Raw genomic sequence first — 13,703 nt, forward strand, 5'->3', positions numbered from 1 at the left:
CACCAAGCTGAAGACACCAGCCTGAAGATGACGAATGTGACTTCGTCGAAACGTCGCCAAGGTACTTTTAATTCTACGCGGGAGAAAACCCGAATAACTAAAGACCTACATACAAACACCCGCGAAAACCTCAGAAAACATATATATATATATATATATATATATATATATATATATATATATATATATATATATATATTCTAATTCTATGTTAATTAGTTCATTTTTAGTTTATTTCTCATCAGTTTCATTTTAAAATTGATCTTTCACCAGCATTATTGCAAAACAGAAACATTTTAGGATCCAAGTTTTTGAATAAAAGGCATTTTTTTTATTACAATGAAAAATATTCACTACTGCAATAATTTTTTTAAGAATGCTTACCCAGTATTTTGGAAACTAAAAGTGAATTTAAGTTTGGCTTAGTTTCAATCCATGGCTTTAATTACCTTTAAACTGGTTAATATTATTTATTTATTCTAATGTGTTCAAAAACTAATGATTTTTAGTTATTAGGAAATTTGATCAATTACATTAATCATGAATAGAGTTTGACAGAATTGTATGGGATACTTTAAAAAAAAATAGTTAAATTATCAGTAATTAAATTAATCTAAAGAGTGGAATGGTGATAAAGTCAGAATTTTGATAATTACAGAATTGTAATTATCCATGTAATTATTCAGTACGTCAGTAAATCATAATGCTATTCATTTTTTTGGCACAGAATTTTTTGTTCCTTTTAAGTTTCCAAAGCAATTAATTAGCATCAAGTTAATTTGTCAACAAATTATCACCTGTTATCAAGTTCCAACTTTACACTATTCTCATTTCTGCATATATCTGTCTCTCATCTGTCCTGTTTTGAGGTAAATATGTAACTGCAGACTTAGAAATTAAGGCTTCATCTGGCCTTAATTGCTACTACAGCTTTATGGGGAAAAAGTAAACCTCTCATTCCCAGATGTTGATGAAGCCTTTAAAAAAATCAATGAAGACAAAAATCTGTCAGTTTTCATTCATATTTTCTCATTTTACCATCAGCAGTGCAGTGTTCACATTGACTCATTTCTTCAACCATCTCAAAATTCAACAAAAGAAAACCAAAAAAAGACAACACAATAGTTAATACAATTAATTATGTTCAATGATTTTAAGATTAACTTTGATAATACCTTTTAAGTGTGTACATTTTATAAACTGTTCATAAAAAACTATTTATTTTTTTAATATGGATGTTGTTCCTTAATACGCACATTTTAATTACTGTTTCCACAAATAAAACCTACAAAATTCCTCAACAGAGTAGGGGTTAGCACTTGGGTTTTTTTTATTGTGATGGAAGGCTGGTATAATAAGACTAGGATAAAATATTGCCTTGATTGCACAGCTGTGGTTGCCATATTGTTTTTCTTTTTCACAACCTCCTCTTCATCATCCTACAGCAGATATCCCTGGTTCCTCATATCCATTGAATATGGATTATAAATCCATGAAGACAGTATATATTCTTATGTTCCTATTTCAAACAGACCTCTTCCCTTCTAAAAGGGACTGTGTACCATTGCAATATGAAGGATTGTGTACCAAATACAATAAACATAAATTTTATGAAAAATATTAGCCTTATTACCAAGGCTAATATGAAATAAAGAAGATGAGGATCTTATTTCAACTTTATTTTGGTTAGTCTCTGACTTCATAGTTAGTTAGAAATCTGAGTAAAACAAGTTTTTAATTAAACTCTCCCAATGTCTTGATCATAGTTCAAAAATTAGCCCAGTGTTGTTGTTGTTTTTTTTAAAAAGCATATTGCTAATGAAAAGGCAGGAGCATAAATGGGTGATTCCCATTTACTACTTTATTTTATTAATTTATCTGATTTATATCCCACTATTCTCTTCTAATCAATATTCCACAAGGTTAACAATAATTAAAGTAGAGAATAAAGATATATTTATTTTCAGTTGGTAATGGTTTATGAAGCAGTCCATGTCAGTCCATTACCTCTTTTTTCTTTTTCTTCCTTTTTTTGTTTTGTTCGCAGATTTTATTCCTCACCGTACAGTATTGCTACAAACCGCATGATTCCACAGACATCTATCACGCCATTCATTGCTGCTTCCCCTGTCTCCACATATCAGGTATGTTTGAATCGCCTCATATACCCCTAAGTCAGTATCTGTGACCTGAATATCAATGGATGGTAAATATATACAACATATAGTCCAGACCTGCACATTAGGTTTTCTATTTAGTAGCACTTAAAAATGAGAGTTATTTACAATTCTTGATGTATTCTGGTTGTGGCGGTTTACATAAAGTAAGAAGAAAACAATTGTTAGTACAAACCCAAGGATTTATATCAGTTTAATTTTCAGACATTATTGTTCTAATTATCATATTAGAGTAAGAATTCCTTTAACCTGTTGTTAAAAATTACCACATATATTATCTCAGAAAATTTACACTGATACTTCCGTAAATTAAGTTTTCAGTTTACATAATCTAAATGTATCTTTTAAACAAGGTGATGGTCAGAAACAGTGGTAACATTGCTATTAGATAGTTGGGTAATAAAATGTCTATAAGCAAATAATCAATCTTAGAAAGCACCAAGGACCTCACAGTTAAAAACTGATCTGAAAAGAGCTGGAAGGGGCCTTGGAGGTCATCTAGTCCAGCCCCCTGCTCAAGGAAGAGAACTTATACCATTTCAGATAAGTTACTGTGTAGCCTCTTCTTAAAAATTTCCAATGGTGAAGCCCCCACAATTTATGGAGGCAAGCTGTTCCACTGGTTAATTGTCCTCACTGTCAGGAATTTTGTCCTTAATTCCAGGTTGCTTCTCTCTTTGATCAATTTCCAACCATTGTTTCTTGTCAACCCTGAGCTACATATATACTCTTCTGTTGAAAACTCATATTGTTTTACTTCCCACAGCTACCATAACACTAACAGTAGCTATGACTCCTGTTAAGTATTTGGTATAATAGAAACATGCTTTCTTAACTAAGCAATGTATGTATTTTTACTATGAGCTAAAGTTGCACTGGAATTATGACTTATACCCCATCAAAATTTAATTATATTTTAAATTCGACAAATATTTAAATATTCCTTTTAACTAATTTTAAATTTGTATTGTTTTGTATGTATTTTAAATAGATTGTCAGCCGCCCTGAGTCCTACGGGAGAAGGGCGGGATATAAATCCAAAAAATAAAATAAATAAAATAATAAATAAAACAGAATGTAAATGCATACAAGATACCCTCTCTTGAATCAATATAGCTATCCCATTTGTTGCAAGGCACTTATACACGGGTGTCAAACTCGCAACGTCATATGATGTGTTGTGACATATCACGACTTTTTCCCATTGCCGGCAATGGGGTGGGTTTGACGTGATACATCTGGCAAACTGCTTTTTCACTATTTTAAATACCTGAGTGATCTCTTCATCGTGTCCATTTTTTAAGGTGTGTATGAGGGCTTCAAGTAACAACTGCATAAGTAGCATAGCATGCCTAGTGCAAATTCTTCCTTTGTAACAATAATTTAAAATTCACTTTTAAATATCAGTTGGTTTTCTGAATGATTAGTTGTCACAACTTTTAGTTTGTAAATGTATTATCATAGTGTGTTTGCCCTTGCATAATATTTTCAACCAACATTGGATATTTTGTAGATAAAGAGGACATTAAATTATAGTATATCCTCATTGTAACAGAGAAAGCTGACAAGGGCGAGGGAAGAAGGCATGCCTGTTATACACATACCAGTTAAATTCAGTCAGTCACGTATCTATGATTTGCTGCAATTGCATATTGGCATATTAAACAGTTATATCAATTATATAATGTTTATAAAAATGATTATACAAATGACATTAAGTAGCACAAAAAATTTGTTTGTTCCATGCAGAGTCTGTGGCATTAGCTTAAGCTTTGAATATATTCTGATTTATTTTAATTTTTATAATTTTGGCCTAATGAAATTTCAACTGTTCATGTCAGTACATTAGAAAGATAGATTATTATATACCAAATAGACAAATAAGAAAGGAAATGGAATCAGTCAGGCACAAGTAAAGGTCAGAAGGGCTGTTTTATCACATCTGGTAGACATGGGGGGGGAGGAAAAACCCTCAAAAGTGTTGGGAAGTCATACATAAAGTCTTGGAATTTAAATTTGAAATGAAACCACAAGTTTTCATACTACATATAATCTATAAATCAATAAAAACCAACAAGAAATATTAATTCCATTAGATAAATGCTTACAGTATCAATAATAAATTTCACTTAAAACTGGAAGAAAGGGACAATTCCAACAATACCTGATTGGGGATTTGGAGAATATGCAGGAGTAGTAAAATTAACAGTATATGTACACAACAGAAATTTAACTAAATTTAAGCAAAAATGGTTCCCATACCTACAACGTATCATGCAAAATAGTATGTATAATTAAATGCTATCTGACATCTAAGAGGACTTAAATGTCTGCAAATATTGTGAATCAGAAAATGTGTCAAAAGGGAAGAGTCACAAACCCAGTAATTCTTTTTAATATTTCATTTTCTTGTTTTCTTTCTACAGTTTTGTATTGTAATTCTTGTTCAATTTGCTCTATTTATCTATTTTTTTCTAATGTGTGTTAACAATGCAATGTAGACTTTAACATTAGGTAATCAGATTAAGACTGAAGCATCTACTATACAATAAATACTTGTTATAATGGTTCTTTATTATTATTATACTCAGTTTTGAATGTATTATTTTATGTTTGCATTAATGACATCCTAAATTGTAACTAATATTGGTAGAATATTTTTCTTTTTTTCTTTCTTCTCCATATTTTATACTATCTAAATAATAGATGGTTAATAATCTTTAATAATATTATATAAGCACTTTTGAAATAATACATTACAAAGTGTATAGCAACATAAGAAAAACATATTAAAAACCAAGGTGATGGCCACAATTGCTTGGGAGGGTTACCACCTGTGCCACTGAAGTTACCTTTAGTTTTCTAAACAACTAAGGATAATTTTTCAAGTATATGGTGAATCACAATAAATTAATTTGTCAAATAGAACCTGTTGGTGGAATGAGAAAATAAAATAAAATATGAGAATGATTAGATCTGGGATACTTGGTTTCAAAGGTTTTACAAGTGTTTCATGAAAAGAATTATTTAGCCACCAAATAGTTAATTGACTGATGAGATAAATATTTGAAGAGATAAAAATATAGCAAGAAAAAAATTGCTAATAGCCTAAGAAGTCTCAGGCAGCAGTGGAATTCATGGAGCGAGGAAGCAGGAAGCATGTGGGGAGCCCATGTGGGGAAGGTAGCTTGGAGCCCATGCCATCAGCCTGCCTGGGACTGCGCAGGGGCACCCCATGCATGGAAGGGAGCTCGAGACAGAGCATCCTGCTTAAAAATATCAGAAAGTAAGTAACCCACACAGTGGGGAGAAAAGATGGGCAGGGGGCCTGGAGGCAGCTGCATGAGCAGGCGGACCACCTCTAGCTCCACGCAGCTACAAATGTATCCTGGCCCGAGCAGGAGTGACCCCTGGCTGGACTGCTGCTGCTGCCATCGCTATCACCACTACTGTTGCAGCACTGCCATTAGGGAGTGGCACATACCAGGAATGTCAGGGTCAGAATGACCTTTCTTTCTCCATCCCATGAAGGCCAAGGAAGCCCCAGAGGGTCAGGCTGGAAGGAAGGGACCCATCTCACATCCTGCCCTTCTTTGCCCCCTTTGCTGCTTCAAAGTGCCCTTATCTGGAGGTGTTGTACAGCTAGTTGCCCTGCATAGCAATCACCACATCTCTTTCTTTCCGGCCCAGTGCCCAGGACTGCTTCCTGCCTCACCCGGCCACCAAGAGGCACATTTAATTTTCCCACACAATGAATTGCCCAGAGACAAGTGTCTTTCAGTGAATCACCTGGAACAAGGGGGTGGGGCAAGAGCACCAACAGACTATGGCCAGGGAAGGAGCACCAGGGGAGGGCCCACTGAGTATAATATTGGCTGCTGTGGCAGGGGGGGCGTGGTGGAATAAGTGCAGCAATGTGGCTAGCATCAATTGTCCTAGACCCATTCTCAATTAGGTTTTAAAGATATGAAAAGTGATGCTTCCTTGTTGGTCAACTGGGACACTAATTAGTGTTGATCAAGGCATATTCTTTACCCTATTTCTGGCCAGTAAAACTTTAAATGATCATAAAAGTAACTTCCAAACAGATGGGAAGAACAAGAGTGTTGATATTGGTACTATTTTGAAATATTTTGAACAATATAATACAGAGGTTACCACTCTACACTCCCTTATGTAATACCCCACAAGTTATTGGAAGAGGCTTGGCATAATTCCCCAGTTTGTTATCGTTGCTGTTAGATATTTGTCTTATAGTTGCTGCTCTGTAAAGTGAGCAATAGTTGCAGAAGAATTTAAAGCAAACAGTGACCTTGGATTTGTGACCTCTTATATATTTATGTTACATTAGATAGTCCAAAGCCTATTACTGTCTGATTATATTATTTACTGATCTTTCTGAGCTTGATTAAGCCTCTTTGTTGTCTGAAAGTAAACAAGATCTCATAAACTGCGAAAATAGGATTATTCTTAATGGGGAGAATTGCAAAAAGTTCAGGATTATTAGAAAATACATTTCTTTGATTTTTGAACTGGTTTTAATTTGAAATTTACTTATCAAAATGGAACCTGTATATTTCTTCCTCATGAGCTTGCTATTTATTATAAAATAGAAGATCGTCATCAATCTCTGAGCTAATTAATATTTTTAAAATACAGTATGAACCCTAATTGTTTTGCTTTATTAAACCAACTAAATATTCTCAAAGCATCAGCAAAGAATTATTTCCAGTATTCATTCATTCCGTCCATCCATCCATCCATCCATCCATCCATCCATCCATCCATTCATTCAATATCTAAAGCTGGCCATCTCAGTCAATGACAATTCACAAAATATATTACAATCAAAATTCTAACAAAAATTTAAAACAATAAAAACAATAGTATTTTTGTTTATTTATATATCATTTTATAAAGAAAGAGTATAGAGTAATGAATATAAGTGATTGAAGTCTCCAAATCATAAATCCAACAATCCTTTAATATAAAATTAACATTAACATTATTTGGTCCTGCAATCATATATATTGCTTCCTTTATATTAGTTATAATATGTGGTATTGATTGTTGTTCATGTACAATTTCAGCTTTATTATATTCCTCAGGTGATTGCTATGTATATCAGCCCTGCATTTGATCATGAGTACAAGGTAGTTTATTCAGATCTGTGTGATGTTTAATGTTGCATTGAAAAAAGTGATTTATGACCATTTTTCACACTTATGACAGTTGCAGCATCCCCATGGTCATGTGATTTACATTTGGATGCTTGACAACTGACTCACATTTATGATGATTGCGGTGCCTGGGGTCATGTGATCCCTTTTGTGACCTTCTGACAAGCAAAGTCAATGGAGAAACCAGATTCATTTAACAACCATCTTACTAATTTAACAACTACAGTGATTCACTTAACAATTGTGGCAAGAGAAGTCGTAAAATGGGGCAAAACTCACTTAACAAATGTCTCACTTAGCAACATAAATTTGGGGCACAATTGTGGTCATAAGTTGAGGACTACCTGTATTATTTCCAGCTCTTATATAATTATAGAATATAAACATTTAAAGTTATGAAATTTTTCAAAATGGAACGCAAAATTTTCATTCTAATCTACTTTTTTTTCAAAGCAAGACTATTTAAAGGGTTTTTCCTCCCTTTTTCTTGCCATTTAGCTAATAGGCTGTTCTTTCTGATACACAGGTTCAGAGTACTTCATGGATGCCCCATCCGTCATATGTTATGCAACCAACAGTAAGTAAACACATAAAACTGCCTTTCTTGTTTTATTAAAAATTATTCAGACTCTGTCCACTGCTCTTGCTTAAACAGATTTGTTAAACTGACTGTTTATTCAAGTGATCTGAACTACAAAGCATTAAAATATTACAGGGATAATTAATGGAATCTTTTGAGGATCATTATGTGCACATTGCTTCCGTGCATTGCTCTTAAAAGTGCATGGATTGCCAAAAGCAGAAGAGTTAACAGTGTCATGTTTGTAGGAATTCAGAGATGTTATGAATGACTAAGAATCCCCTGACAGCTTCCCTGAGCTATGGGCTAAGAGCTCAGTGCTTGGCATTCTTTTGGAATAGAAGATTTTCACTTTATTTTCTAGAACCTCAGATAAAAAGTCAGGTAGTAAGTAATGAAAAAAATCTACTGAAGATATATGTCTGTCTGTCTGTCTGTCTGTCTGTCTGTCTATCTATCTACCTACCTACCTACCTACCTACCTACCTACCTACCTACCTACCTACCTACACACACACATACACACACACACACACACACACACACACACAGAGAGAGAGAGAGAGAGAGAGAGAGAGAGAGAGAGAGAGAGAGAGAGAGATGATAAAAAATTTTTGTTTTCTTTTGCACTAAGAATTATTATTTTGCACAGTCCTGAATATTTTCTGTGTGTCAGGTGTGTTGAAGACATCTTCATTCTGGAAATCTCCTTAGGGAATCTCCTTAAATTCAATATTGTTTGCACTGAAATATGATGTTGATAAGTATGCTGTTTGGGAGGGGATTATATTATTCTTTGATGATAACAAGGGAATTACTGAGTAAAGTAGATATTGCATAGTTTATGAATTATTACATTAGGAAGAACAAGAAAATTGCACTCCTGTGAATTCTAAATTGCCAGGACAAGTACATCTGCTGCTACTCTTGTTTACGTCTTTTTTAAAGAATGAAGAGTTTTTCTGGTTCACACACAAACAGTGGAAGAACAATTCTTATTGAAATGATGAAATATTCACCAAAGGAAAACAGGGCTGGTGTTTTGATTTTTCCCTGATCAAATGATTTGGTTAGAATGTGATATAAATATCTCATTCAAATTTGGCTAACTATAAAATGTGATATTGCCGTTTTGGTTCATTCCATACATAAAAATATTTTAAGCTTCCATATATTTTGAACTGGAAAACTTTAAGGGTGCTTTCAAGTGCTACTGGTTCATACCTTTTTATGTCCTGAATAAATGGAATAAAACATTAAATTGTAGTAATTCAGTTATATTAATATCAGTTCGTGCTGAATACCCTTTTTTCCAGTAAGAAAAATGTAAGCATCAGAAATCCATAAAGGTTGTTTTTCATGTTCATAAATGTATGCAAGATAAACAGTCAACTGTTCAAGATTTACAGTTTTATACAACAACTCATATATTCTTTTGAACAGGAGAGGCTACCTTGAAATCCAAACATTTGTGCCCTATTTTGTCAACTTCTCATAGCATTCATCCAAATAATTTAAAAAAATGATAACACTTCATTTTTTTCCTGTCAATTTGAAATGGAAAACAGAAGTATGATGAAAAACCCCAGATAGCCTTTAATTGAGAAAGGAAGGAAGGAAGGGAAAGGAAGAGAAAGAAAGAAAGAAAGAAAGAAAGAAAGAAAGAAAGAAAGAAAGAAAGAAAGAAAGAAAGAAAGAAAGAAAGAAAGAAAGTAAGTTTTCACACATCCTTGAAAGAATAGCCTGATGCTGGTGAAGGAAAGTAATCTTTTTATTCCATCCGCTGTGATTTTTAGCCCAGCTTCCCAAATATTAGCATAGTCCCTGGCCTCCCAAAGACATTTCAGAGCCTATTTGAATGGTAGTAAAACATTAATTTGTTTTTAACTGAATTTTAGCTACAAGAACTATACTTTTAGCTACTGTTATACAACTGTTCCCCAGAACATACACAAATCATTAATTCAGTATTTTCATTTGTTACAAATATAAAAAAAAAAATAAAGGATTCAGATTTCTCATTTTAAAATGTTGCTGGTTTTTGTTTTCTAGTTGCTATTTTCCTGTTTTAGTTAATAATTCCTTGGATCAGAATTCTGAAATATATTTAACCTTTTTATTGAATATGCTCAGAAAAAAAATCATTTATTTATTATTCATGTTAAATATTGTAAAATAAATGAAAAGGACTCTTTGAACTTGATAAAAGACTTTGGATTATGTGGACAGCTGTGTTTATTGTCTCAAATGAAATGTGATAGATTCACCTACATAAAAAAGCAAATAGAAAATGTGTTTTCCTTTCAACTTCTTTGTACAAAAAAGTAGCTTTTTATCACTTGAAAATGAGCTTGCTAAGACATTGAAAACTAAAGAATGGAATAATTAAATCTCCAAGAATTTCTGAGACACAAAATCATGAGCTGCTACTTTGATAGACCTGAGAATCAAAATTATAATCAGCCAGGCATTTAGAAGATCAATCTCAGAATGAGATTGTATCAATCTTCCTTCTGCTGTTCTTTGTTAAATGACATATAACCATTCAGTATATGAACTTTTAATATATTAAATGAAAATTGAAATTATCAATAAATATATGTGTGCATATGTGCATTCATGCACGTGTGCATGATTTCAGTATGGTGACAAGAAAGAAATATTTAACAGTAAATAATATTTGATATTAATCCAAAAATTATTTTAATATTATTTACAAAATAAAGTAGATTTTTCATACTTTATGAATTATTACATTAGGAAGAACAAGAAAATTGCACTCCTGTGAATTTTTCGTTGCCAGGAGAGGAGAGGTAGTTCTTCTGCTACTCTTGTTTATACTTTTTTTAAAAGAATGAGAAGAGTTTTATGTATAAAAGAATGAAAAGAATTATATATAAAAATGTGATTTTGCTAAACTCATTGCTGTTACTTGTAGTCAATCTGCGCAATCTAACCAAGTGTTCCACTGTTTTTTCAGCTCCTACATAGGCAGCAGTTTTTGTAGGTGCCTTCTGGCTTTGTACGAATTTCTTCTTAAGGCTTGGTCTTGTGCAGCCAGAATTAGTCTCTTTCTAATTGGTCTCTTTCTTCAACTTTATTGCTATTAGTCATTGCTGGTCTTGTCATTATCTACTTTCCCTTATTATTGTTATTATTATTGTTGTTGTTGTTATTATGGAGGATGTTCAGACGGGATTTGGCATTTTGTCTACCTATCGGGTCCTTACCAAGGACCTGGGATAGGCAGATGTGGATGTTTGATGGTATTACAGATATCGTCGCAGGATGGAAGCAGTTCCTAGTAAGTCCGTCTTTTGCAATTGACTAATGGCGAATTTGTCAATGCCAATGGTGTTCAAGTGGTGCTCCAGTTGTTTTGGGATTGCACCCAAGGCGCCTATTACTATTGGCACTACGCTTGCTTGCTTTTGCCACAGTCTTTCTATTTCTGTTTGTAGGTCTTTGTATTTTGTTATCTTCTCCAGTTTTTTCTCGTCTATTCTGCTGTCTCCAGGTACTGCCACGTCCACTATCCAGACTTTCTTATTGACAATTGTTAAGTCCGGGGTGTTATGTTGCAGGTTCTTATCTGTTTGAATTCTGAAGTCCCAGAGCAGTTTATTATTATTATTATTATTATTATTATTATTATTATTATTATTATTATTATTATTATTATTATTATTATTATTATTATTATTATTATTATTATTATTATTTCTTTGTTTTCAATCACCGTGTATTTGCAACGGGTAAACACCTTTTCTTCCAGTAGTTCTGCAGCTGCTGGCTCTGGTTGCTCAGCCAATAGTCCTGAGTCTTGTAGCACATTTTTCACCAGATATCCATGAACTCTAACATCTAGTGCGGACCTTGTTAACCCGGGCAACATCCGAGCCGGTATGGCTTTCTGAAATTTACATCTCACCATATTCTTTATGGGAGAGACACTCTTTGTCTGACTCTTCTCATGAGACCTGTCCAGTATGGTTGAACTTCTGGCATAGCTCTCATCTTCCTCGGAGCACACAGGCCCCACAACCTCATAGTGCCTCACTGTTGTTGTTTTTGTTGTTATTTTCTGGTCATGTAATTCTGTATTTTCCCATATTTCCATTCTGTTTTTCATTTGGTCCTTCTTGTACACCAGTTTGGTCTCTCCAGCAGTCAGTAAGCCTTACTGGTATACTTCAATACATCTTTACTGCCCTCCAGTGGCCGTTTTTAATTCTTCAACGATCTGATGTGCTTGCAACATTCCAGGGCCACTCATTTTCCTCAATAGATAGAGTCTGTCACTGTTGTTGCATGGATGAAGGGCATGATTCATTCATTACTTTTCTGGTCTTCCTATCCAGAGCCTCTAGCTCTGTCCAGTTCCCTACCCCAGCAGTGTATGTAATGACTGGAATTACTCAGGTATTGGTTGCCTTGATGGTGTTTTAAGATCTTCTTCATTCTTTTGACACATTCATTGCTAATCTTTTCCTTGACTTCATTGTACTTGATGCTGTCAGTTTGAAGGATGCCCAGGTATTTATAGTGATCGTCTTCATCCAGACTCTTGATAATATTTCCATTATTTCCAGCAAAGATGTCTTCCATTATACCATCAATTTTTGTACAAAGCTTCTGATGTTTCTCCTGATTCTGGTTATTTCTAGGCACTTGATTATCTAATCATATGGCAGAAGGTTGAATGCCTTCCTGTAATCAATCAATGTAACATTCAAGTTGGTCTCCCTTCTCTTGCATTTTTCCAGAATCATCTTGTCAAATAGGAGTTGATCTTTTGTTCCTCTGCTGTTTGGGCGGTTTTCTTTTGGCTTGGATGGAAAGAGCTTAATTCCAACTAAATGCTGTTAACTACTATTAGCCACTCTTCAATTTCACCTCCTTGCCACATATTGTTAAACTGCTTGGCAACAAGTGGGTGTAGACTACTCAAATGTTTCAACCAAAATCTATGCAATTCATCTTCACCTGGTGCTGACCAATTCTTAATCTTCTTTGCCCTTTCCCCACCACTTGTGCTGTTATTACAAGTTCTTCCATTTCACTTTCTTTTTTATTCTTACCTATCTCCTGTAACCAAACTGCATTCTTGTTGTATTTCATTGGGTTATCCCATATCTGTTTTCAGAACAGTACTGTTTCTTCTTTGTAAGGTACTGTGATAGCATAGAATTTCGTGATGTTTCTCTTTTGAATTATTGCAGATTGAAAAGTTGGCTTCTGTTTTAATATTTCAAGAGTGCTCACTTTGTATACCAGCATGATGATTTAGGCATTGGGTTGATTTAACAAAAAATTGCCACACTGATTCCACTATTATGCGCAGTGAATGTAATTGAGCAATTTATTGTATTTATTTTATTAAAAATATCATATGGTAAAAGATGTACAAGAATGAATTCCCTTTTTCAAAATTAAGAATACATGATTCTTTTTTTATTCTGCTTTTACAAGGAAGATAAAAATGTAACAGCTAAATAGAACACTTTAGATCTGCAATGGAGAAATCCTAATTAGCATTAAAATGTATCTGAGCAGTCTGATCTTGATTACCATTAGTTTTCTCATGTACATGGAGGGAAGTGTGTAGTGGGGTGCCCCAGGGCTCTGTTCTAGGCCCAGTGCTCTTCAACATCTTCATCAATGATTTGGACGAGGGGATAGATGGGGAACTCATCAAATTTGCAGATGACACCAAGCTGGCAGGAATAGCCAAAACTCCAGAAGACAGGCTTAGGATACAGGAGT

At 33.9% G+C, this 13,703-nt stretch overlaps 1 long non-coding RNA gene across 1 annotated transcript in view; it reads left to right on the forward strand.

The window, feature by feature from the left end:
- Positions 1 to 8,103, forward strand: part of LOC107284377 — a 24,481-nt gene extending 16,378 nt beyond the window's left edge. Inside the window, exons 2-3 of the long non-coding RNA XR_001548810.1 lie at positions 2,048 to 2,144; positions 7,884 to 8,103. This is a non-coding gene — a long non-coding RNA (uncharacterized LOC107284377). The remainder of the gene's footprint in view (positions 1 to 2,047; positions 2,145 to 7,883) is intronic.
- Positions 8,104 to 13,703: the final 5,600 nt, after the last annotated feature.

The sequence above is a fragment of the Protobothrops mucrosquamatus genome, unplaced genomic scaffold, assembly GCF_001527695.2.
Source record: "Protobothrops mucrosquamatus isolate PMUCROS unplaced genomic scaffold, P.Mucros_1.0 scaffold83, whole genome shotgun sequence".
Taxonomy (NCBI): Eukaryota; Metazoa; Chordata; class Lepidosauria; order Squamata; family Viperidae; genus Protobothrops; species Protobothrops mucrosquamatus.